The sequence below is a fragment of the Staurois parvus genome, unplaced genomic scaffold, assembly GCF_062004578.1.
Source record: "Staurois parvus isolate SC_StPar_1 unplaced genomic scaffold, SC_StPar_1.0 ptg003151l, whole genome shotgun sequence".
Classification (NCBI taxonomy): domain Eukaryota; kingdom Metazoa; phylum Chordata; class Amphibia; order Anura; family Ranidae; genus Staurois; species Staurois parvus.
In genome coordinates this window covers 7,494-31,332 of record NW_028320947.1, presented here as the reverse complement: position 1 = coordinate 31,332, position 23,839 = coordinate 7,494, and the positions used below count along the sequence as shown (strand labels likewise).

At 48.0% G+C, this 23,839-nt stretch overlaps 1 long non-coding RNA gene across 1 annotated transcript; it reads left to right on the top strand.

The window, feature by feature from the left end:
- Positions 1 to 1,306: 1,306 nt before the first annotated feature.
- LOC149428540 (uncharacterized) lies at positions 1,307 to 23,122 on the top strand. The gene is made up of 3 exons (XR_016310718.1): positions 1,307 to 1,559; positions 22,803 to 22,882; positions 23,004 to 23,122. It is a non-coding gene; the product is annotated as an uncharacterized LOC149428540 (long non-coding RNA).
- Positions 23,123 to 23,839: the final 717 nt, after the last annotated feature.

Sequence of the window (23,839 nt, the reverse complement as noted above, 5' to 3'; positions counted from 1 at the left end):
GAACCTAATGTAAGGGGAAACCCTGATGGGGACCCTAACGTAAAGGGGTACTCTCATGAAGACCCTTACATAGAGGGGAGCTATGATAGGAACCCTGACATGGGGGGGGGGCGCTAATGTAAGGGAACTTTGCATTGGTGTTGGAGGACTCTGAAAGGGACCCTTATATATGGGGGATGACTGATATGAGTTTGACCCTGATGTAAGGGGAAACTCTAAACTCTGATGTAAGGGGAAACTCTGATAGGGATCCTGATATTAGAGGGACATTGAAGGGGACTCTGAACTCAGATGAGGACCCAGATGTTGGGGGACCCAGATATAAGGGGGGAATGTGATGGGGCCCCTGATATGAGTTGGACCCTGATGGGGCCCTTGATATGAGTTGGACCCTGATAGGGACCCTGATATGAGTTGGACCCTGATGGGGACCCTGATATGAGTTGGACCCTAATGGGGCCCCTGATATGAGTTGGACCCTGATGGGGACCCTGATATGAGTTGGACCCCGATGGGGACCCTGATATGAGTTGGACCCTGATGGGGCCCTTGATATGAGTTGGACCCTGATAGGGACCCTGATATGAGTTGGACCCTGATGGGGCCCTTGATATGAGTTGGACCCTGATGGGGCCCTTGATATGAGTTGGACCCTGATGGGGCCCCTGATATGAGTTGGAACCTGATGGGGCCCCTGATATGAGTTGGACCCTGATGGGGCCCCTGATGAGTTGGACCCTGATAGGGACCCTGATATGAGTTGGACCCTGATGGGGACCCTGATATGAGTTGGACTCTGATGGGGACCCTGATATGAGTAGGACCCTGATGGGGCCCCTGATGTAAGGTGGAATCTAGAGGGGACCCTGCTGGGCTGAAGTTGATTTGGAATTGTTTCTTTGTTTTCTCTGTTACTTTGTATCATTTCCTGCTGAACCCCAACAAACAACCATTTACATTGTATTCATTCTTTCTTTTGTCCTGCGAATATTTGTAAAATCTACAATGGGGCCCTTCCAAGGAGACGTTTGGTGACCCCAGAAACAGGAGTCCTAAAGACGGACCAATCAGTGTGCCCCATCCAGGCTCCGGTCACTCCTTTATTCCCTCTACAGACCGGAGTTTCTCCCGGAATTGTTCGTTGTTGGATCTTCCATTCGTCCTTGTCCCAGGGTGGAGCGTTCGATCCCCAGAAGCCCTGTCCTGGGATTGGCTGGTTCTCTGTAGGAGCCTCCAGCGTGTCGTTCTGCGGAGTTCATGGAACGTTAGACTCTATTTCAGGACACGCCATACACGTGACTCCGGCTATTCCTTCTGGCAGCGCGGATGAATATGTCACATGATATCACACAGACTGCTGAAAGGGATTTGTGACCCTGTGAGCGCCGTCTCCATTCCCCAACCCGGCCGAACTTCACATCGATTGGCTGGAAGGGCCTTCGTTCGGCCATTGGGATAATCGGGGGAAACGTGACCATTCCGCTCTGTATGGAGGAGAAGATATACGGGATTCTAGGAAGTACACGAATGACAAACGAACAAAAACCAACGCTCCTCCAGTAAGTCGATGTGTACAGTAAGTCGATGTGTACAGTAAGTCGATGTGTACTGTAAGTCGATGTGTACAGTAAGTCGATGTGTACTGTAAGTCGATGTGTACAGTAAGTCGATGTGTACTGTAAGTCGATGTGTACAGTAAGTCGATGTGTACTGTAAGTCGATGTGTACAGTAAGTCGATGTGTACTGTAAGTCGATGTGTACAGTAAGTCGATGTGTACTGTAAGTCGATGTGTACTGTAAGTCGATGTGTACAGTAAGTCGATGTGTACTGTAAGTCGATGTGTACAGTAAGTCGATGTGTACTGTAAGTCGATGTGTACTGTGTGTTTCCACCGACACCCCTCAACCTTTACATACAAGAAATTTTACAAAGGAGGGAAAGATGGAGGAGGAGCCGTCACCCAACACAACATGAAACCATCGTCCGACCAGAGCGAACAGCCGGAACAGCCGGAACAGTCCGACCAGAGCGAACAGCCGGAACAGAGTGAACAGACCGACCAGACAGAGCAGACCGACCAGATTCAACATGAAACCATCGTCCAACCAGACCGAACAGCCGGAACAGACCGAGCAGACTGACCAGAGTGAGCAGACTGACTAGATCGACCAAACCGACCAGACAGAACAGACCGACCAGACAGAACAGACCGAACAGACAGAACAGACCGAACAGCCCGAACAGCCCGAACAGACAGAACAGACAGAACAGACAGAACAGACAGAACAGACAGAACAGACAGAACAGACAGAACAGACAGAACAGACAGAACAGACAGAACAGACCGAACAGCCCGAACAGCCCGAACAGACAGAACAGACAGACCAGATCGAACAGACCGAACAGGCAGAACAGACAGAACAGACAGAACAGACAGAACAGACCGAACAGCCGGAACAGACAGAACAGACAGAACAGACAGAACAGACCGAACAGCCGGAACAAACTGAACAGCCGGAACAGCCAGAACAGCCGGAAAAACCGAACAGCCCGAACAGACCAAACAGACAGACCAGATCGAACAGACAGAACAGCCGGAACAGACAGAACAGCCGGAACAGACCGAACAGCCGGAACAAACCGAACAGCCGGAACAAACTGAACAGCCAGAACAGCCAGAACAGCCCGAACAGCCCGAACAGCCCGACCAGACAGAACAGCCCGAACAGCCCGAACAGCCCGACCAGACAGAACAGACCGACCAGACCGACCAGACAGAACAGACCGACCAGACAGAACAGCCCGACCAGACAGAACAGACCGACCAGACCGACCAGACAGAACAGACCGAACAGACCGACCAGACAGAACAGACCGACCAGATCGAACAGACCGACCAGATCGAACAGACCGACCAGACAGAACAGACCGACCAGATCGAACAGCCGGAACAAACTGAACAGCCAGAACAGACCGAACAGACTGAAAAGACCAACCAGACCGACCAGACGGAACAGACCGATCAAACGGAACAGACCGACCAGATGGAACAGACCGACCAGACTGAACAGACGGAACAGACCCATCAAACGGAACAGACCAGACGGAACATCATTAATTGTGCAGGAGGAAAGGGCTGGATGGTTTGCATTTCAGAGATATGTTTCTACTATTTTGCCCTCCTATCCCTCTTGTATTGATCTGTATTCTGTATTGTCTCCCGTTATATCGTAAAGTGCTGAGCAAACTGTTGGCGCCATAAATCCTGTATAATAATAATTTTGACTATCTATTACCCTGGTGGCCAATCCATAGCCCAAGGGCCACATGTGGCCCTTTGGCACTTTTTCTACTGCCCTTAGGGCCTCGGGGATCAAATCCTTCTTTCCCTCATGAACATGCAGATCAGTCATCATTTGTTAGACGCATTTCTGCTGAATTTGTTGTTGTATTCTGTCTCTCAGTGTTACACCGAACATTCCATTGTTAGACCGATCATTTCTGTGTGAGGGGCGAACATTCCATTGTTAGACCGATCATTTCTGTGTGAGGGGCGAACATTCAGCATCGGGGGGGAGCAAATACACATTTCCTTCACTGTATGCCTGATCTGTGTGTAACTACTGGCATCCAGCAATCAGGTACATAATCAAACACAGTAAGCAAAGTTACAGTAAGCCATGGCTGCCATATTGGAGCCCATTTGAAGACCGAAGTTGGGAAACACTGCTCTATGTTAAGCCCTGGATGCCATATTGGAGCCCATTTGAAGACCCGAGTTGGGGAACACTGCTCTACGTTAAGCCCTGGATGCCATATTGGAGCCCATTTGAAGACCAAAGTTGGGAAACACTGCTCTACATTAAGCCATGGCTGCTATATTGGAGCCCATTTGAAGATCAGAGTTGGGAACCACTGCTCTACATTAAGCCCTGGCTGCTATATTGGAGCCCATTTGAAGATCAGAGTTGGGAAACACTGCTCTACGTTAAGACTTGGCTGCTATATTGGAGCCCATTTGAAGACCGGAGTTAGGGAACACTGCTCTACATTACGCCCTGGATGCCATATTGGAGCCCATTTGAAGACTGAAGTTGGGAAACACTGCTCTACATTAAGCCATGGCTGCTATATTGGAGCCCATTTGAAGACCGAAGTTGGGAACCACTGCTCTACATTAACCACTGGCTGCTATATTGGGGCCCATTTGAAGATCAGAGTTGGGAAACACTGCTCTACATTAAGCCCTGGATGCCATATTGGAGCCCATTTGAAGACCAAAGTTGGGAAACACTGCTCTACGTTAAGCCTTGGCTGCTATATTGGAGCCCATTTGAAGACCAAAGTTGGGAAACACTGCTCTACATTAAGCCATGGCTGCCATATTGGAGTCCATTTGAAGACCAGAATTGGGAAACACTGCTCTATGTTAAGCCCTGGATGCCATATTGGAGCCCATTTGAAGACCGGAGTTGGGGAACACTGCTCTACATTAAGCCATGGCTGCTATATTGGAGCCCATTTGAAGACCGGAGTTGGGGAACACTGCTCTACATTAAGCCATGGCTGCTATATTGGAGCCCATTTGAAGACCGGATTTGGGGAACACTGCTCTACGTTAAGCCCTGGATGCCATATTGGAGCCCATTTGAAGACCGAAGTTGGGAACCACTGCTCTATGTTAAGCCCTGGATGCCATATTGGAGCCCATTTGAAGACCGAAGTTGGGAAACACTGCTTTACATTAAGCCCTGGATGCCATATTGGAGCCCATTTGAAGATCAGAGTTGGGAAACACTGCTCTACGTTAAGCCATGGCTGCCATATTGGAGCCCATTTGAAGACCGAAGTTGGGAAACACTGCTCTACGTTAAGCCCTGGATGCCATATTGGAGCCCATTTGAAGACCAAAGTTGGGAAACACTGCTCTACATTAAGCCATGGCTGCTATATTGGAGCCCATTTGAAGATCAGAGTTGGGAAACACTGCTCTACATTAAGCCCTGGCTGCTATATTGGAGCCCATTTGAAGATCAGAGTTGGGAAACACTGCTCTACGTTAAGACTTGGCTGCTATATTGGAGCCCATTTGAAGACCGGAGTTAGGGAACACTGCTCTACATTACGCCCTGGATGCCATATTGGAGCCCATTTGAAGACTGAAGTTGGGAAACACTGCTCTACATTAAGCCATGGCTGCTATATTGGAGCCCATTTGAAGACCGAAGTTGGGAACCACTGCTCTACATTAACCACTGGCTGCTATATTGGGGCCCATTTGAAGATCAGAGTTGGGAAACACTGCTCTACATTAAGCCCTGGATGCCATATTGGAGCCCATTTGAAGACCAAAGTTGGGAAACACTGCTCTACGTTAAGCCTTGGCTGCTATATTGGAGCCCATTTGAAGACCAAAGTTGGGAAACACTGCTCTACATTAAGCCATGGCTGCCATATTGGAGTCCATTTGAAGACCAGAATTGGGAAACACTGCTCTATGTTAAGCCCTGGCAGCCATATTGGAGCCCATTTGAAGACCGGAGTTGGGGAACACTGCTCTACATTAAGCCATGGCTGCTATATTGGAGCCCATTTGAAGACCGGAGTTGGGGAACACTGCTCTACATTAAGCCCTGGATGATTAATGGCTTAATAAAAATCAGTGGTTCCCAACCTCAGTCTTCAAGCACCCTCAACAGTTCATGCTTCCAGGGTTTCCTTCACCTTGCACAGGGGCTTTAAGTCAATGTCAGAACACAAGTTCAATGACAATATTTCATGAATATTCCAGCGTTGATGTGAATTTCCCTCGTAGTCCTTTTCCTGCTGGGTTGAAGCTGCCACAAAAAGCTTCCCTGGCGCTACACACCCGAGGAAACCGTAAGTGACCCCAGGAGGTACAAACAAAAGCCTACACAAGTACCGGGCTGTTTTTTGGTGTCGCTTTATTTTTTTAAATCCCATTTTCTTCATGAATTATCGGGGACGTGGCGAAGCTTCGCCCACAATTGAGGCCAAGTCAATGCAGGAACCCAGTCCATTGTGAAGGCCGATGAGTACGCCTGTGCTTTATCTCAGCTGTATTTGCACATAAATATCTTTTTATCGCGGCGATGACACAATTTAAAATCAAATTCTGCCTCTTTTTAAACTCCAAAATGTTGTCTATTATGGACGGAGCGCGGCGATGTGCGAGGAACAGGTGCGGCATAGGAAACATAACATATGGTTATCAAGGAGGCACGCTCCTCTGAGACTCCGCTCTATATTTATGAGATGGAAGGAAAAAGCCCAAAAAAAAAGTGCGCCGTTCTCTTTTGTACTTTTTACAATTGTTGTCTTCAGGTCTGGCGGGATTATTCAATAAGGCGATGGCGAGAGCAAAAATCAGAAAGAGCCAGGAGCGAGAACCTACGGCGACACGTTGGACGCCATAGACGGGGCTTCCGTCAGCTGCAGGCAGATTCCTTACTATTGATTTCGGCATTTAACACACAATCTCCTAAATCAGGGGGGGGCAACTGTGGCCCTCCAGCTGTTGTAGAACTACAAGTCCCAGGAGGCATTGCAAAACTGACAGTTACAAGCAGGGGTGTGTTTACCACAAGGCAAACAAGGCATTTGCCTAGGGCGGCATTTTTCAGGGGGGGGGGGGGGCACCACTCCCCGGAAGAAGGGACCCATGCGGCATGGGGACAAGGTGGGATCCGAGAGAGGCTGTAGGTTCTTTGAAGGTGTATGAAGAGCCTCAGAGACTCTCATTCCAGGGGATGTCTGGACCTGTGAAGGTGAGTGTCTGGACCTGTGAAGGTGAATGTCTGGACCTGTGAAGGTGAATGTCTGGACCTGTGAAGGTGAGTGTCTGGACCAGGGGCCGCTGAATGGAGGGTGGTGGTAGTGGAAGGCTTTCTCGGATGGGGGTGGAGGGGGCAGGTGGTGTTGGTGTCAGGCTGTCTCCGCGGGAGGGGCGGCGGACGATTTTTGTGTTGCCTAGGGCAGCACAAAACCTAAATACACCATTGGTTACAAGCATGACTCCCAAAGGCAGAGGCATGATGGGACTTGTAGTTCAGGCATGATGGGACTTGTAATTCAGGCATGATGGGACTTGTAGTTCACCAACAGCTGGAGGGCCACAGTTGCCCACCCCTGTCCTAAATGCCTTATTCATTTACACGGATGGGCGAGGGGTGGTAAAACTAGACAGTTTAAACAGGGTTTTACCAACCCCCAACTGCCGAGCCATAGGTTAAAGTGGTTGTAAACCCTTCCATATACCCAGTGAAGTGACACAGAAATGAAACAAATCCTCCTACATAAGTTGTACCTGCTTATCTACAGCCGTCTAAAACATACAGATCAAAGGATTCTGCTCAGCTCCAGAAAGCAGGGGGTGGGGATCTGATGATACACACTGCACAGCATAGAGCAGGGAGCTGAGTGTAATCTGAGACCTGAGTGTAGGGATAGGACAACCCCCCCCCCACTACACAGTCACACAGGGAAACATGCACAGCTGTGGCTGTCAATCACAGGCTATGTGCTGAAAGCCCCCTCCCCGTTCCCTCTTGATTACCTGGAGTCTGTACAATCTGTCAGAAGCCAGTGAAGTGACTGGCCTCGGGTGATACACAGAAATGAAACAAATCCTCCTACATAAGTTGTACCTGCTTATCTACAGCCTTCTAAAACATACAGATCAAAGGATTCTTCTGAGCTCCAGAAGGCAGGGGGTGGGGATCTGATGATACACACTGCACAGCATAGAGCAGGGAGCTGAGTGTAATCTGAGACCTGAGTGTGGGGATAGGACACCCCCCTGCTACACAGTCCCACAGGGAAACATGCACAGCTGCGGCTGCCAAATCATAGACTGTGTGCTGAAAGCCCCCTCCCGTTCCCTCTTGATTACCTGGAGTCTGTACCAGGGGCGGACTGACAACTCACGGGGCCCCCGGCAATTGTGAATCATGGGGCCCCTGTGTCCTTGCCCACACTCAAAACACACCCAAAAAAAGCCTATAAAAAGGTACCAGGGGCATTTTATGGGGCCCCCTTCTGACCCCGGGCCCTCGGGCAGTGCCCTAGTGGATCGAATGGTCAGTCCGCCCCTGGTCTGTACAATCTGTCAGAAGCAACTCATGCAGATAGTAGAGGACAGAGAGAGGAGACAGAAATCACACTCAGTGCTTTGGATGGAGGCAATATACACTATAGAAGGATATGCTTTGTTCATTTTACATGTCAGGGGTATGACCTGCGGTCATGTTAGTTGACATCACCATGGTTATGACGCAGTGAAAATTATATAACCTGCCGCTTTTGGCGGAGAGAGGAGCAGAAGAGTACCTTGCCATCCTAGACTATGGGCCCGTGTGTTTCTATTGATGCACACAGTGTAGGAAGACACAACTCTAGTTCCTACATGCAAAGGTGGCTCCATAGGATGCTGCAAGAGAATGGAGCCACCCTGGAACAGGAAACCTGAGGTCATGACTCCAGCTGGAACACAGTGTAGCCACTGGTTACTCCTGAAACGCGTTGGTATTTGCACCTCACATGGATTGGTCTGTTCTTTGGATGGATTAATAAACGGTTCTGAGGCTTTCAACATGATGAACGGTTCCCCTTTCTTCTTCAGAGTTATTATAGAAAATAGACATGTGCGGTTCGTTTCGGTCCAAATAGAAATTCGGACAAACGTTTCACTATTCTCAGATTCGGATATTTCTGAATTTACAAATTATAATAATAGTAACAAATTTAAATGAATCCGAAATAACAAAACTAAATTTTGTCCAAAATTTGAATCAAATGCGAAAATGAAATCGAATTCAAAAACAAATTTTAAATATAAACATAAACGTTATATTTGTTTTCCAAAAATTTGAATTTTGAAAAGAATACAATACAGTAAAATAAAAAAGACTAGAATATAAAAGAATGGAGTAGAAAAAAAAATAGAAAATAAAAATAAAATAAAGGAATAGAAAAAAAAAAATAGAAAGAATATAGCTGTCTAGCCCCGAAATTCAAATTTCAAAAAGAATAGAATAGAGTAAAAAAGAACAGAATAGAAAATAAAGGAATAGAATAGAAAATAAAGGAATAAAATAGAAACTGATAGAAAGGAATAGAATATAAAAGAAAAGAATAGAATGCAATAGAACTTCAATTGTAAATAAATACAAATTTTGAATGAAATAGAACCAGCTGTTCTTCACAATTAATTTGGATCGATTCAATATTTTTATGTATTAAGTACTTATTAGGGTTGGACATGATGTTCGTATGTTCGGCGAACGCACAAACCGTAAGGGCGTTCGGCGGTCTTTTCGCCTGCCGCGCCCCACAATGCACTGCACCCTGACAGTGCATTGTGATTGGCAAAAAAAAATGCACCTGGCCACAGGTCAGGTGCAATGCTTTGGCCAATCACAATGACGGCGCAAGGGGCAAGGTGACCCCACCCCCTTGTGACATCACAGTATTTAAGAAATGTCATCCGGTACAGCTGTCAGACGGTAGGAGACGGCGTAGAGAGCGGAGTGGGTTTTTTTTCGGGTTGGCGGTGGCGGCGGACATCGTGATTGACGTTAGATCTACTTCAGGGGACATTTTTTTAATTTTAATAAAGGACTTGTCACAGACGGTCTCCTGTCATTTTTTACACTACACTTTTTTTTTTCCACATGGGGGGGCAGGATCTGGGGATTCTGTTAAGCCCCCCCCCCCGCCTGCAGACCTCTACAACCACCGTCCACTGTTGTGAGGAAAAGACTCTTGTTCCCATCAACATGGGGACAAGGTGCTTTGGGGGGAGCCCCCCTGCCCCAAAGCACCCCCACCCATTTTCAGGGCATGTGGCCTAGTATGGTTCAGGAAGTGGGGCGCTCACTCATCACCCCCCCCTTTCCTGACCTGCCAGGTTGCATGCTTGGATACGGGTCTGGTATGGATTTTGAGGGGGACCCCCATACCATTTAAAAAGAAAATTGGCGTAGGGGTTCCCCTCAAAATCCATACCAGAACCGAAGAGCTTGGTATGGATGGGGTGAGATCAGGGGTGTGTTTAGGTTTTGTGCTGCCCTAGGCCAGTGTTTCCCAACCTTTTTTCAGTCAAGGCACCCTTTAAAAATGATGGACGGTCCCGAGGCACCTTTAAAAATGATGGACGGTCCCGACGCACCTTTAAAAATGATGGACGGTCCCGAGGCACCTTTAAAAATGATGGACGGTCCCGACGCACCTTTAAAAATGATGGACAGTCCCGAGGCACCCTTTAAAAATGATGGACAGTCTTGAGGCACCCTTTAAAATGATGGACAGTCCCGAGGCACCCTTTAAAATGATGGACGGTCTTGAGGCACCCTTTAAAATGATGGACAGTCCCGAGGCACCCTTTAAAATGATGGACAGTCCCGAGGCACCCTTTAAAATGATGGACAGTCCCGAGGCACCCTTTAAAATGATGGACAGTCTTGAGGCACCCTTTAAAATGATGGACAGTCTTGAGGCACCCTTTAAAATGATGGACAGTCTTGAGGCACCCTTTAAAATGGTGGACAGTCCCGAGGCACCCCTTAAAATGATGGACAGTCCCGAGGCACCCTTTAAAATGATGGACGGTCCCGAGGCACCCTTTAAAATGATGGACGGTCCCGAGGCACCCTTTAAAATGATGGACGGTCCCGAGGCACCCTTTAAAATGGTGGACAGTCCCGAGGCACACCTTAAAATGATGGACAGTCTTGAGGCACCCTTTAAAATGATGGACGGTCCCGAGGCACCCTTTAAAATGATGGACAGTCTTGAGGCACCCTTTAAAATGATGGACAGTCTTGAGGCACCCTTTAAAATGATGGACAGTCTTGAGGCACCCTTTAAAATGATGGACGGTCCCGAGGCACCCTTTAAAATGATGGACAGTCTTGAGGCACCCTTTAAAATGATGGACGGTCCCGAGGCACCCTTTAAAATGATGGACAGTCTTGAGGCACCCTTTAAAATGATGGACGGTCCTGAGGCACCCTTTAAAATGATGGACAGTCTTGAGGCACCCTTTAAAATGATGGACGGTCCCGAGGCACCCTTTAAAATGATGGACAGTCTTGAGGCACCCTTTAAAATGATGGACGGTCCCGAGGCACCCTTTAAAATGATGGACAGTCTTGAGGCACCCTTTAAAATGATGGACGGTCCCGAGGCACCCTTTAAAATGATGGACAGTCTTGAGGCACCCTTTAAAATGGTGGACAGTCCCGAGGCACACCTTAAAATGATGGACGGTCCCGAGGCACCCTTTAAAATGATGGACGGTCCCGAGGCACCCTTTAAAATGATGGACGGTCCCGAGGCACCCTTTAAAATGATGGACGGTCCCGAGGCACCCTTTAAAATGATGGACGGTCCCGAGGCACCCTTTATAATGATGGACGGTCCCGAGGCACCCTTTAAAATGATGGACGGTCCTGAGGCACCCTTTAAAATGATGGACGGTCCTGAGGCACCCTTTAAAATGATGGACAGTCCCGAGGCACCCTTTAAAATGATGGACGGTCCCGAGGCACCCTTTAAAATGATGGACGGTCCTGAGGCACCCTTTATAATGATGGACGGTCCTGAGGCACCCCATTCTAAAATATGAGAAACTCTTCTAATAGTTTTTATAACACAGCAACACCCACACTTGTAGGACACCCAACATTGGAGGTGATTTATTAACTAAAAGGCCTGTCCACCCACTGGTTTGTATACAAGTTTTGGGCAATTTTTAGACATTTTGCCAAGGCATCCCTGAAGAGACCTCAAGGCACCCTAGGGTGCCTGGGCACCCTGGTTGAGAAAGGCTGCCTTAGGCAACACAAAAATTGTCTGTCCCCATGGACACCGACCAACACAACCCTCCCTTCCCCCTCCTGCGTAGAGGGACATTGACCAACAACACCCCTGCCCCCCACCCGGGAGAGTCTTCCACTACCCCTCCTTCCCAAGCGACAGAGAGACACTTATCTTCACCGCTCCGGAATCAAGCAGCCCGCAGCCTCTCTCGGATCCCACCTGGTTCCCATCATGCACGTGTCCCTTCTTTCATTCCTTCTTCTGGGGGGAGGTGCTACCCCCCTGAAAAATGTCGCCCTAGGCAAGTGCCTTGTTTGCCTGGTAAATACACCCCTGTTTATGTTTTCAATTCAATTCTTTTTACAATCAGCTGTCAGTGCGGAGCTTTGCTGACAGCGGAAACATTGAAGAATGTGTTTTGTAGCTGAACGGTGTCATACGCAGACGCGGTAAGATTCCGCTTTGTGAATTGTCCCCTCTGTTGGAAGCAGAGGCGTAGCTAGGATATTTTGCGCCCGGGGATGAACGGCCACCTCATGACACCCCCCCCCCCCGCTTTATATGGTCCCTTTAGACACCTCCCCTATCCCGATCACATTGCCCCTCTCCCCTTCTTCATCCATGGCACTACTCACCCGGCTTGGCCTCTCCCCTCGTCCCCCCCGGCACATGCCCGGCTCACTGCCCTCCTCTCCGCTCCTCCCCCAGCTGGCTCCTCTCTCCTCTCATAACTCACTGTGGATGGCAGACTTATCGGATGACACGACAGTGATCTTGTGACCTCATTTTGGCACCCCTGTACCTTGGCGCCCAGGTACATATGTACCCCCCTGCCCCCCTAGCTACGATCTGGTTTGAAGTTCGCGGTCAAACTTTCGTTAGGTTTGAATCTTCGACCATGAACCGAACATGGGGATGTTCAGCCCATCACTGGTACCTACTGTATATGGCGCCATCAATTTACGCAGCGCTTTACATATATATTGTACATTCACATCAGTCCCCGCCCCGTTCTGCACATGTCTAATAGAATGCGCTTCTCCCTAGGTTCACATCTGTGCGGGTGGTGCCGCAGCTCCGCACAAAAATCCGTGCAGCCGCCCCACCCGCACAAAGAAATGCTGACCTGCGGGCGAGTGCCATTAATTCTAATGGCACGCCGCCTGCGCTGGAAAACGCAACCGTACTGGGAACCGAGGTTCCTGTGTTGGCTGCGTTCCCTCCATGTCTTGGGGTACGGGAGTCCATTCAAATGAATGGGCTCTTGTGCCCGTGCACAACACGGCCCGCATGGCCGCATAGATGTGAACCGGGGGTCTATGACAGATCAGAAGGGATGAAATAAGAGAAGTCCATTGTAGAGTTTACACTTCAGACTCTTTTTATATGACTCTTCTTTTACGGCGATATCTACAATGACTGCAGTGATAAAACGCACATAGAAGGTTCTCCGTCTAAATCATTAAACGCACTTCAAACACCATAAAAGAGCCAGTGGCCCAATAAACTGCAACCGGTTCAGCGTTCTTGTAATTCATGTTCGCCATACCAGTGCAAGCTTCGCCCAAGGGAACGAAAATCCCAACCCAGAGGATATATAGTATAAAATGTTGGCTTTCTCACAGGCCTTTCAGACTCACCAGCACACATCACCCAACTATAAACGCTCATTTGTAGGCTCTCGAAGTTTTCTGCTTGGCACATACCCTGGGTGGCCCATTCTACCAGTGAGCTGTTATAAATCAGCCATAGCGCCTTGCTTAAGAGTCTCATAAATCCTTTAACATTCTTTTATTTCTTTTCTTTCTTCTTCTAATCCCTATTTCAATTTAGACGTGCCTTCTGTGAATTACCCAACACGCACGTGGGGAAATTTATCACAGAAAACCGGCTGCGAAATAATCGGAGATGAAGAGATCACGATTCTTGTACTTCGTGTATCAAGAAATTCAATCTCTGAAAGATTACGTTTTGTGGTGAAAAGTACCCGCGTCTGTATGTAGACACAATATATGTCATCACAATAACTTCAAAAGGATCAAGTCTTGGAGATGGGAGCCTTTAAGTGGCTGTTGGCTTTGCCGTGTACCTGCATTCAGCATGGATATTGGAAGGCTTGGCGAGAGCATGTTTGAGACGAACGAAGAGTCCAAGTCTCATATCCATGTATTGTCTACGGCTAAAGGACGGCGTATGTAGCATGAAGAAGGCAACAGAACACCAGCACTAAATAAGAAATGGCTTGTGTTCTTACCCTTTTAGACTTTCCAGTTCCCCATGACCCTGCCTTCTCTCTCGGGAAGATGAATAAGTGCTTGGTGCTCATCCCTATAATCAATACATCTCTGCCCTCCAATGTTGGTCAGACACCTGGACCTTGGCATAAGGGTTTGCCAGAGTAAAAAATATTAAACTGATGGAGAACCACATGTCCACCATTAGGTGAACACTAAGCAAGAAATGGCATGTTTTCTTCAGACATTAACAGACTTTCCAGTTCCCCATGACCCAGCCTTCTCTCTCGGGAAGATGAATAAGTGCTTGGTGCTCATCCCTTTAATCAATACAGCCCAAGGATGCATCTCTGCCCTCCAACGTTGGTCAGACACCTGGACCTCGGCACAATGGTTGCCAGATTACAAGATATTAAACTGATGGAGAACCACATGTCCACCATTAAGTGAACACTAAGCAAGAAATGGCATGTTTTCTTCAGACATTAACAGACTTCCCAGTTCCCCATGACCCTGCCTTCTCTCTCGGGAAGATGAATAAGTGCTTGGTGCTCATCCCTTTAATCAATACATCTCTGCCCTCCAATGTTGGTCAGACACCTGGACCTTGGCATAATGGTTTGCCAGAGTGAAAAATATTAAACTGATGGAGAACCACATGTCCACCATTAGGTGAACACTAAGCAAGAAATGGCATGTTTTCTTCAGACATTAACAGACTTTCCAGTTCCCCATGACCCAGCCTTCTCTCTCGGGAAGATGAATAAGTGCTTGGTGCTCATCCCTTTAATCAATACAGCCCAAGGATGCATCTCTGCCCTCCAATGTTGGTCAGACACCTGGACCTCGGCATAAGGTTTTGCCAGAGTAAAAATTTTAAACTGATGGAGAACCACATGTGCACCATTAAGTGAACACTAAGCAAGAAATGGCATGTTTTCTTCAGACATTAACAGACTTCCCAGTTCCCCATGACCCAGCCTTCTTACTGCTCCATCATAACACAATCATAACACAATACTCTGAAAGACACATAAGTGTTTGGCACTCAACACAGCCAGGGTATGCATCCCTGCCCTCTGGCATTGGCCATACCCCTAGACCTTGGCACAATGATTTTTCCAGAGTAGAAGATAGCAAAAAAATGGAGGACCTTGTGTCCCCCGTTAAGTGAACAGAGGAATCACAGACTTCCCAGTTCCCCGTGACCCTGCCTTCTTCCTCAGGAGGACGAATAAGTGCTTCGTGCTCACCCATTTAATCAACACAGCCCAAAGATGCATCCCTGCCCACCAACGTTGGTCAGACACCTGGACCTCTGCACAATGGTTTGCCAGATTACAAGATATTAAACTGATGGAGAACCACATGTCCACCATTAAGTGAACACTAAGCAAGAAATGGGATGTTTTCTTCAGACATTAACAGACTTCCCAGTTCCCCATGACTCAGCCTTCTCTCTCGGGAAGATAAATAAGTGCTTGGTGCTCATCCCTTTAATCAATACAGCCCAAGGATGCATCTCTGCCCTCCAATGTTGGTCAGACACCTGGACCTTGGCATAATGGTTTGCCAGAGTGAAAAATATTAAACTGATGGAGAACCACATGTCCACCATTAAGTGAACACTAAGCAAGAAATGGCATGTTTTCTTCAGAAATTAACAGACTTCCCAGTTCCCCATGACCCAGCCTTTTTCTTTTTCCATCATAACACAATTATAACACAATCCCACAATCCTCCGAAAGATATATAAGTGTTTGGTACTCAACACAGCCAGGGTATGTATCCCTGCCCTCTGGCATTGCCCATACCCCTAGACCTTGGCACAATGATTTTCCAGAGTAGAAGATAGAAAACAAATGGAGGACCTCATGTCCATCATTAAGTGAACAGAGGAATCACAGACTTCCCAGTTTCCCATGACACTGCCTTCTTCCTCAGGAGGATGAATAAGTTCTTGATGCTCATCCATTTAATCAACACAGCCCAAGGATGCATCCCTGCCCTCCAACGTTGGTCAGACACCTGGACCTTGGCACAATGGTTTGTCAGATTACAAGATATTAAACTGATGGAGAACCACATGTCCACTATTAAGTGAACAGAGGAGTCACAGACTTCCCAGTTTCCCGTGACCTTGCCTTCTTCCTCAGGAGGACGAATAAGTGCTTGGTGCTCACCCATTTAATCAACACAGCCCAAGGATGCATCCCTGCCCTCCAACGTTGGTCAGACACCTGGACCTTGGCACAATGGTTTGCCAGATTACAAGATACTAAACTGATGGAGAACCACATGTCCACCATCAAGTGAACAGTGGAGTCACTAAGCAAGAAATGGCATGTGTTGTTCAGAAATTAACAGACTTCCCAGTTCCCCATGACCCAGCCTTCTTCCTTATTCATCATAACGCAATCCCCAGAAAGACATATACGCCTTTGGTACTCAACACAGCCCAGGTATGCATCCCTGCCCTCTGGCGTTGGCCATACTCCTAAACCTTGGCACAATGGCTTGCCAGAGTAGATGAAAGCAAGAAAATGGAGGACCTCACATCCACCATTAAGTGAACAGAGGAATAACAGGCTTCTCAGTTCCCCATGATCCAGCCTTCCTCCTTCTCCATCATTACACATTACACAATATAAGCGTTTGGTACTCAACACAGCCCAGGTATGCAACCCTGCCCTCAGGTGTTGGCCAGTTGGCCTGGATTTTAGTACAAATGTTTGCCAAAGTAGAAGATAGCAAACAAATGGAGGACCTCACTTCAACCATTAAGTGAACAGAGGAATCACAGACTTCCCATCTCCCCATGACCCAGCCTTTTTTCCTTCTTCATCATAATATGATCCCTAGGAAGGAAGACGTATAAGCACTTGCTGCTCACCTATCTAATCAACACAACCTGGACATGCATCCTTGCCCTCTGGCATTGACTGAACACCAGACCTTGGCACAATGGCTTGCCAGAATATAAGATATTGCACTAATGGAGGACCACCCTTTCACCATTATGTGAACAGAGGAATCACTAGGTATGAAATGGCATTCGTTCTTCAAAAAGTTACAGACCTCTCAGTTCCCCATGACCCGACCTGTTTCCTTCTCCATCATAACATGATCCCCAGGAAGACATAGAGCACTTGCTGCTCATCCGTTCCATCAATGCAGCCTGGGCATGCATTCCTGCCCTCTAGCATTGGCCAGCAAACCCCTGAACTTGGCACAATGGTTTTTCCAGTATAAAATATCTAATAGAGGACTTCACACCCACCATTAAGTGAACAGAGAAATCATTAAATGCAGAAATTCACAGACTTCCATATTTTCCCATGACCTGGCCTTTTTCCTTCTCCCTCATAACATGATCCCCAGGAAGATGTCAAAGCAAGCACTTGGTGCACAGATATTAAACCAGTGGAGGACCACATGTCCACCACTAATGGAAGAGAGGAAGCCTACTGCCAGTGAATTTAAATTCTTGGAGGAATACACCTTTTACATGGTAGCAACCTGAGACTCTCGCTAGCCACCTGGCCATCCCTATATCTTGAGGTTTGGACTCACACCTTAAAGGAGTGTTATTGCTGTTCTGGTTTACCACAGATTACTTTTACAGAATCCTTTTTATTGTCATTTGTGGATGTCTGTTGAAAGACTATGTTGTATCAAAAAGGAATACCTACCTGCCTGGAAATGAAGACGTATATTAAACTGAATGGTTCAGTACACACTAGCACTTGGCAAGGTGCTTTATTTTGTGTTTCAACAAAATGAATGAGGGCTGTAGCATACATAGACATTAAATGTTGGGCGCGCGAGGCGGATTCTTGATTCTCTATCCCATCCGTGCCCTCATTGTTGGGCAACTGGGACAGCAGTACCTATGTGCTCATTGGATGGTGGCATGGCCCACCCAAGGCATCTTCGTGGTTAGGTAACAGGTCAGCTCCATCTGCCTAGCCATCTGTAGGCAGGTGCAGTCATTATTCTGCACTGCGGATGGTGCTCGACTGTAGTGCCAATGCAGATGGATACCTGGAGGAACTCAGTTCTTCAACAGTTTCCTCGGTCACAGGGTGTAGTTATCCCATTGGATGGTGGAACCCCATGTGATTTTGGTGGTCATCTTGGGTCAGCCAGAGTCTATTTAGACCCTGGCTCCTGGGCTTGGTGTGCTTTTGTTGAGTAGACAGGCTAGGGACAGGAACCCCGTCTGTCAGGGAAAAGCTATAGGTAAAGGTTCCAGTGGAGAGAGCAGGACCTACATCTGTCTTTTCAGGAAGCCTCCCCTTTTGGTCCGACCAGCAAAGCCACACTCTGCTACTCCTGACAGATGCTGTTGGCATCTCGGAGTCTTCTGTCCACTGATTGTCTGCTGCTGCTCAGTTGTAAGTGGACCCAGATGGGTAGCATCCCACTAGGACTGTTCATACTGCTGACTTGGCTTACAATGCAATGTTCTTTGTGAACTGAGACTGTGTTTTCTGCCTGCCACACCACATTGCACTTACTTCAACACATCCACAGCACTGTTTGGTCTATGAACCCTACCTTTAATTCCTGCTCCCTGATTGACTGTGTGCTTCCTGGTGCTTTAAGCATTAAGCATCAGAATCCCAGGGCTCTGGACTTGTGATAATGTCATCTTCTTAGCTCCCTTCTTGTTGTGCCCTGTTGTGTGTTACCTGTTGCTGGAAGTTCTCATTGCGAAACTCTGCCTTGTACCCAGATTTCTTTGGATTGCCACCTGAACTTGACCTCAGATTGTTTCCTGCCCCAAGCCCAGAACTGCCTATTGGATTACACGCAACTGCTTTCGGACTACACTAGCTTTCTGCCTGCCCTAACGCTGGACTGTCCCAGAATTCCTCTACCAACCACTGTCCACTGTCTGACCAGCCTTGGTGCTACAGGTACCCTTCCTTGTCTCACTCAGTCCCGATGCCGTCTGGCCAAGAAATATAGATTGTGTTTTAAGACTGGGGGGCAACCAAGTGCTGCTAGTCCTGCTTGCCTTACAGGAACAAGAGCTGCTAAAGGCAGAAGAAACATCAGCTAGCTATAATTCCTGGCCTAGGTGCTACAGGTACCTCTCCTTGTCTCTCCCAGTCCCGGTGCATCTGACCAAGAACTATACCATTGCGTTTAAAGACCTGGGGGCATCAAAGTACTTCTTGGTTTGCTTGCCTCATATGAATGAAGGCTGATAAAGGCAGAAGAAACATCAACTAGCTATAGTTTCTGACCCAGATGCCACAGGTCTTGCTCAGTCTCAGAGCCATCTGGCCAAGAAATACAGTCCTGCTTGCTTCATAGGAACAAGGGCTGTGAAAGGCAGAAGAAACCTCAACCAACTATAGTTTCCAACCTTGCCAGCCTTGGTATTGGACTGTGCGTTACATTGAAGCTACTACTTACTGATTGGAGGCTGAAACTGGGACCTTCATGAGCACTAGGCATGCAATATAGGTGCCTTCAATCTGTATAAGTACTAGGTACACAATGGACACCCCTTATCAGCGCCCCGACACAAAGACGCAAGACTATAATCCATAACGCTGCAAAATTAACTACTGCCCCATAGCACGCTTTTCCACAGTATCTCCTCAGCCAACTATAGTTTCCAACCTTGGCATTGGACTGTGCATTACACTGAAGCTACTACTCACTGATTGGAGGCTGAAACTGGGACCTTCATGACCACTAGGCATGCTAGGCACTTACTGCTTTTGCATAGGACTGTTTACGCACCAATATAGGTGCCTTCATTCTGTATAAGTACTAGGTACACAATGAACCCCCCTTATCAGCGCCCCTGACACAAAGACCCAAGACTATAATCCATAAAGCTGCAAAATTTAACTACTGCCCCATAGCACGCTTTTCCACAGTATCACTCGTAAAATCCACCCTTGGCCTGGACATTCCTTCTTAGCCACAAAATGTCAGAATTAGGAATCACCTTGTTATTGCCACTTGCCCAGAGCATGTCTGAGAGCATTTCAATGCAGTTTCTGGCTGAATAGAATGAAAGGAGAGCCAAACAGTACAGTAAGCACGACATCCTGCTGGGACCCTCATAAAAACCTAAGGACAACAAATAAAGGTGAAACTAGGCAATTAGTATAATATAGCAGGAGGGGGGGGGAGCAGCAACCTTTCAAGTCCAGCTCTGGATACGCCCTTGTGGGAAGCACTTGCCTTTAATGGAAACTTCAAACAATGGTGGCCTATTGAAAGATCTGACCCAGCCCTGGGAATGTTTAACATCTGAAACACAGACCCCAGGCTGGTCTATGGTGGGTTCTGTAGGCCAGAGCGGCCTGGTTTTTGTCTCCATCAGGAGGAAGAGGGGGTGGAACTCGCAGAATGTGTTTAATATCACGCCATGAGGCCTGGAAAAGTATAACAGGCTCATTGGACATGAAGGCTATGGTCTAATCGATGTAGTAATGCAAATTTCTAATTAGCATGAGATGTTACTTGTGAAAAAAAAAGTTGTCATTGTAGTTTTCACCTATTTCTCACTTATACTTTGCTAAATCGTTAAAGCCCATCTCTGGGGAAAGGAAAACAGCCTTGTAATGGGGCTTCCCCTACACTGTATGGGTTAAAGGCTCGTTTAGGTCCAGGGTACCAGAAAAAGCAGCTTTACCCACCTGAACCCTAGCTCCCTGGTAGCCAGGGATCTCCTCTACTTCCCTGCGTTATGGCTGTGGACTCCACCTCCACGTCTTCCCATCCATAGCACATTGACCTGCATTGTATTTGATGACATTGGAGGACCTCCGACCAATAGAGCATAGGGGAGCAGAGGTTGTGGGGACCAGACTAGCAGTGGGGAGGGAGCCTGTCAGTTGTTGGGGAAGCAAAAGTACTTTTACATTACCCTGGACCATAAACAAGCATTTAACCCTTGCAGTGAAAGGACAGCCCTGTGACAAGGGAGGATTTTTTCCTATTCCCAGGCTTTAACTATGTAGCAAAATAATAGGAGAAAAATACAATGACAACTTTTTTTTTCACCTGTAAGAATTTAAAGTTTAACTGCCACGAGCATCAACGCAGCGGGGGGTTAACGTTCACCGCCATGTCCACAAATGAAGGGGGTTGGGGGGTGAACTTTAACTACCATGACCACCAATGCAGGGAAGTGGGAGTGAACTTTCACTGCCATAACCACCAGTGCCGAGAGGTGAGGGTGAACTTTTACTGCCATGACCACCAATGCCAAGAGGTGGGGGTGAACTTTCACTGCCATGTCCACCAATGCAGGGGGGATGGGGGTGAACTTTAACTACCACTATTGCTGGGAGGTGGGAGTGAACTTTCACTACCAGGACCACCAATGTTGGGAGGTGGGGGTGAGCTTTCATTGCCATGACCATCAATGCCAGGAGTTGGGGTTGGACTTTCAGTGCCGTGACCACTAATGCCAGGGGGTGGGGGGTTAACTTTGAATGCCATGACCACCAATGAAGGGGGATGGGGGGGTGAACTTTAACTACCACTACTGTCGGGAGGTGGGGGTGAGCTTCCAATGCCATGACCATCAATGCTGGGAGGTGGGAGTGAACTTTCACTGCCATGACCATCAATGCAGGGGGGTGAGGGTGAAATTTCACTGCCATGACCACCAGTGCCGGGAGGCGGAAGTGAACTTTCACTGCCATGACCACCGATGTCAAGAGGTGGAGGTGAGCTTCCACTGCCATGGCCACCAATGCAGGGGAGATGGGGGTTAACTTTCGCTGCCATGACCACCAATGCAGGGAGGTGGGAGTGAACTTTCACTGCCATGACTACCAATGCCGGGAGCTGGGAGTGGACTTTCACTGCCACGACCACCAATGAAGGGGGATGGGGGGTGAACTTTAACTATCACTAATGTCGGGAGGTGGGGGTGAACTTTCACTGCCATGACCACCAATGCCGGGAGGTGGGAGTGAACTTTCACTGCCATGACCACCAATGCCGGGAGGTGGAAGTGAACTTTCACTGCCATGACCACCGATGTCAAGAGGTGGGGGTGAGCTTCCACTGCCATGACCACCAATGCCGGAAGATGGAGGTGAACTTTCTCTGCCATGACCACCAATACCGGGAAGTGGGAGTGAACTTTCACTGCCATGACCACCAATGCTGGAAGGTGGGGGTGAACTTTCACTGTCATGACCACCAATGCCGGGAGGTGGAAGTGAACTTTCACTGCCATGACCACTGATGTCAAGAGGTGGGGGTGAGCTTCCACTGCCATGACCACCAATGCCGGAAGATGGAGGTGAACTTTCTCTGCCATGACCACCAATACCGGGAAGTGGGAGTGAACTTTCACTGCCATGACCACCAATGCTGGAAGGTGGGGGTGAACTTTCACTGTCATGACCACCAATGCCGGGAGGTGGGAGTGAACTTTTATTGCCATGACCACCAATTTTGGGAGGTGGGAGTGAACTTTCACTGCCATGACCACCAATGCAGGGGGGTGGGGGTTAACTTTTACTGCCATGACCACCAAGGCAGGAAGTGTAAGGATTATGTTTCCCTATCAGTATTCACCAATTGGGGTGGGGGGGAAATAGTACTGACACCGCCAATGCTGGGGGCTATTATTGTAGCCACTGACACCAACATCAGAACTTATTATTGTACTCACTGACACCAATGTATAAAAACTAAAAGAGTGTTGACTGGAGATATTTTTTTTCGGTTGCAGCCGAAGTTGGTGAGTCAGGCGTCTGGTTTTCTTCCTCTTCAGCTGATGAAGCAAGAAGCCATCAAGGGACACAGACCCAGGTGGGAGAATTGCATTCCCATGGTATAAACGCACGTTTGGGTTTTTATTACGATGGGTGTAGAAAATGTGAAGAAAACACATTTTTTATTGTATTTCACTAAATTGTCCTAATATCGTTAGATTCCGCAGATCATCAATTCTGAAGTCGCATGTTTGAAGACAACAGGGCAACATATGACGTGGAGTGAAATCTGCCTTAAAGTGCATGTAAACCCCAACAATGAACTTCTGATCACTCATTCCTTCTGCTCAATATATCATTCAAAGTGTTTTGTTACATCCCTTCCATAAATGTGAATAATCCCCGTCCATCCCGCCAGAAATCTTGTGCGCTGATAACTTCCTTTTGTTCGCTTCCTACGTAGAAGGAGGGGTTATGGAGATGGGGAGGGATTATGTAGAGGAGGAGGGGTTATGGAGTTGGGGAGGGATTATGCAGAGGAGGAGGGGTTATAGAGATGGGGAGGGATCATGTAGAGGAGGAGGGGTTATGGAGATGGGGAGGGATTATGCAGAGGAGGAGGGGTTATGGAGATGGGGAAGGAATATGTAGAGGAGGAGGGGTTATGGAGAAAGGGAGGGATTGTGCAGAGGAGGAGGGGTTATGGAAGTGGGGAGGGATTATGTAGAGGAGGAGGGGTTATGGAGATGTAGAGGGATTATGCAGAGGAGGAGGGGTTATGGAGCTGGGGAGGGATTATGGAGAGGAGGCCGGGTTATGGAGATGGAGAGGGATTATGTAGAGGAGGAGGGGTTATGGAGATGGGGAGGGATTATGGAGAGGAGGAGGGGTTATGGAGATGGGGAGGGATTATGTAGAGGAGGAGGGGTTACGGAGTTGGGGAGGGATTATGCAGAGAAAGAGGGGTTATAGAGATTGGGAGGGATCATGTAGAGGAGGATGGGTTATGGAGATGGGGAGGGATTATGTAGAGGAGGGGTTATGCAGATGGAGA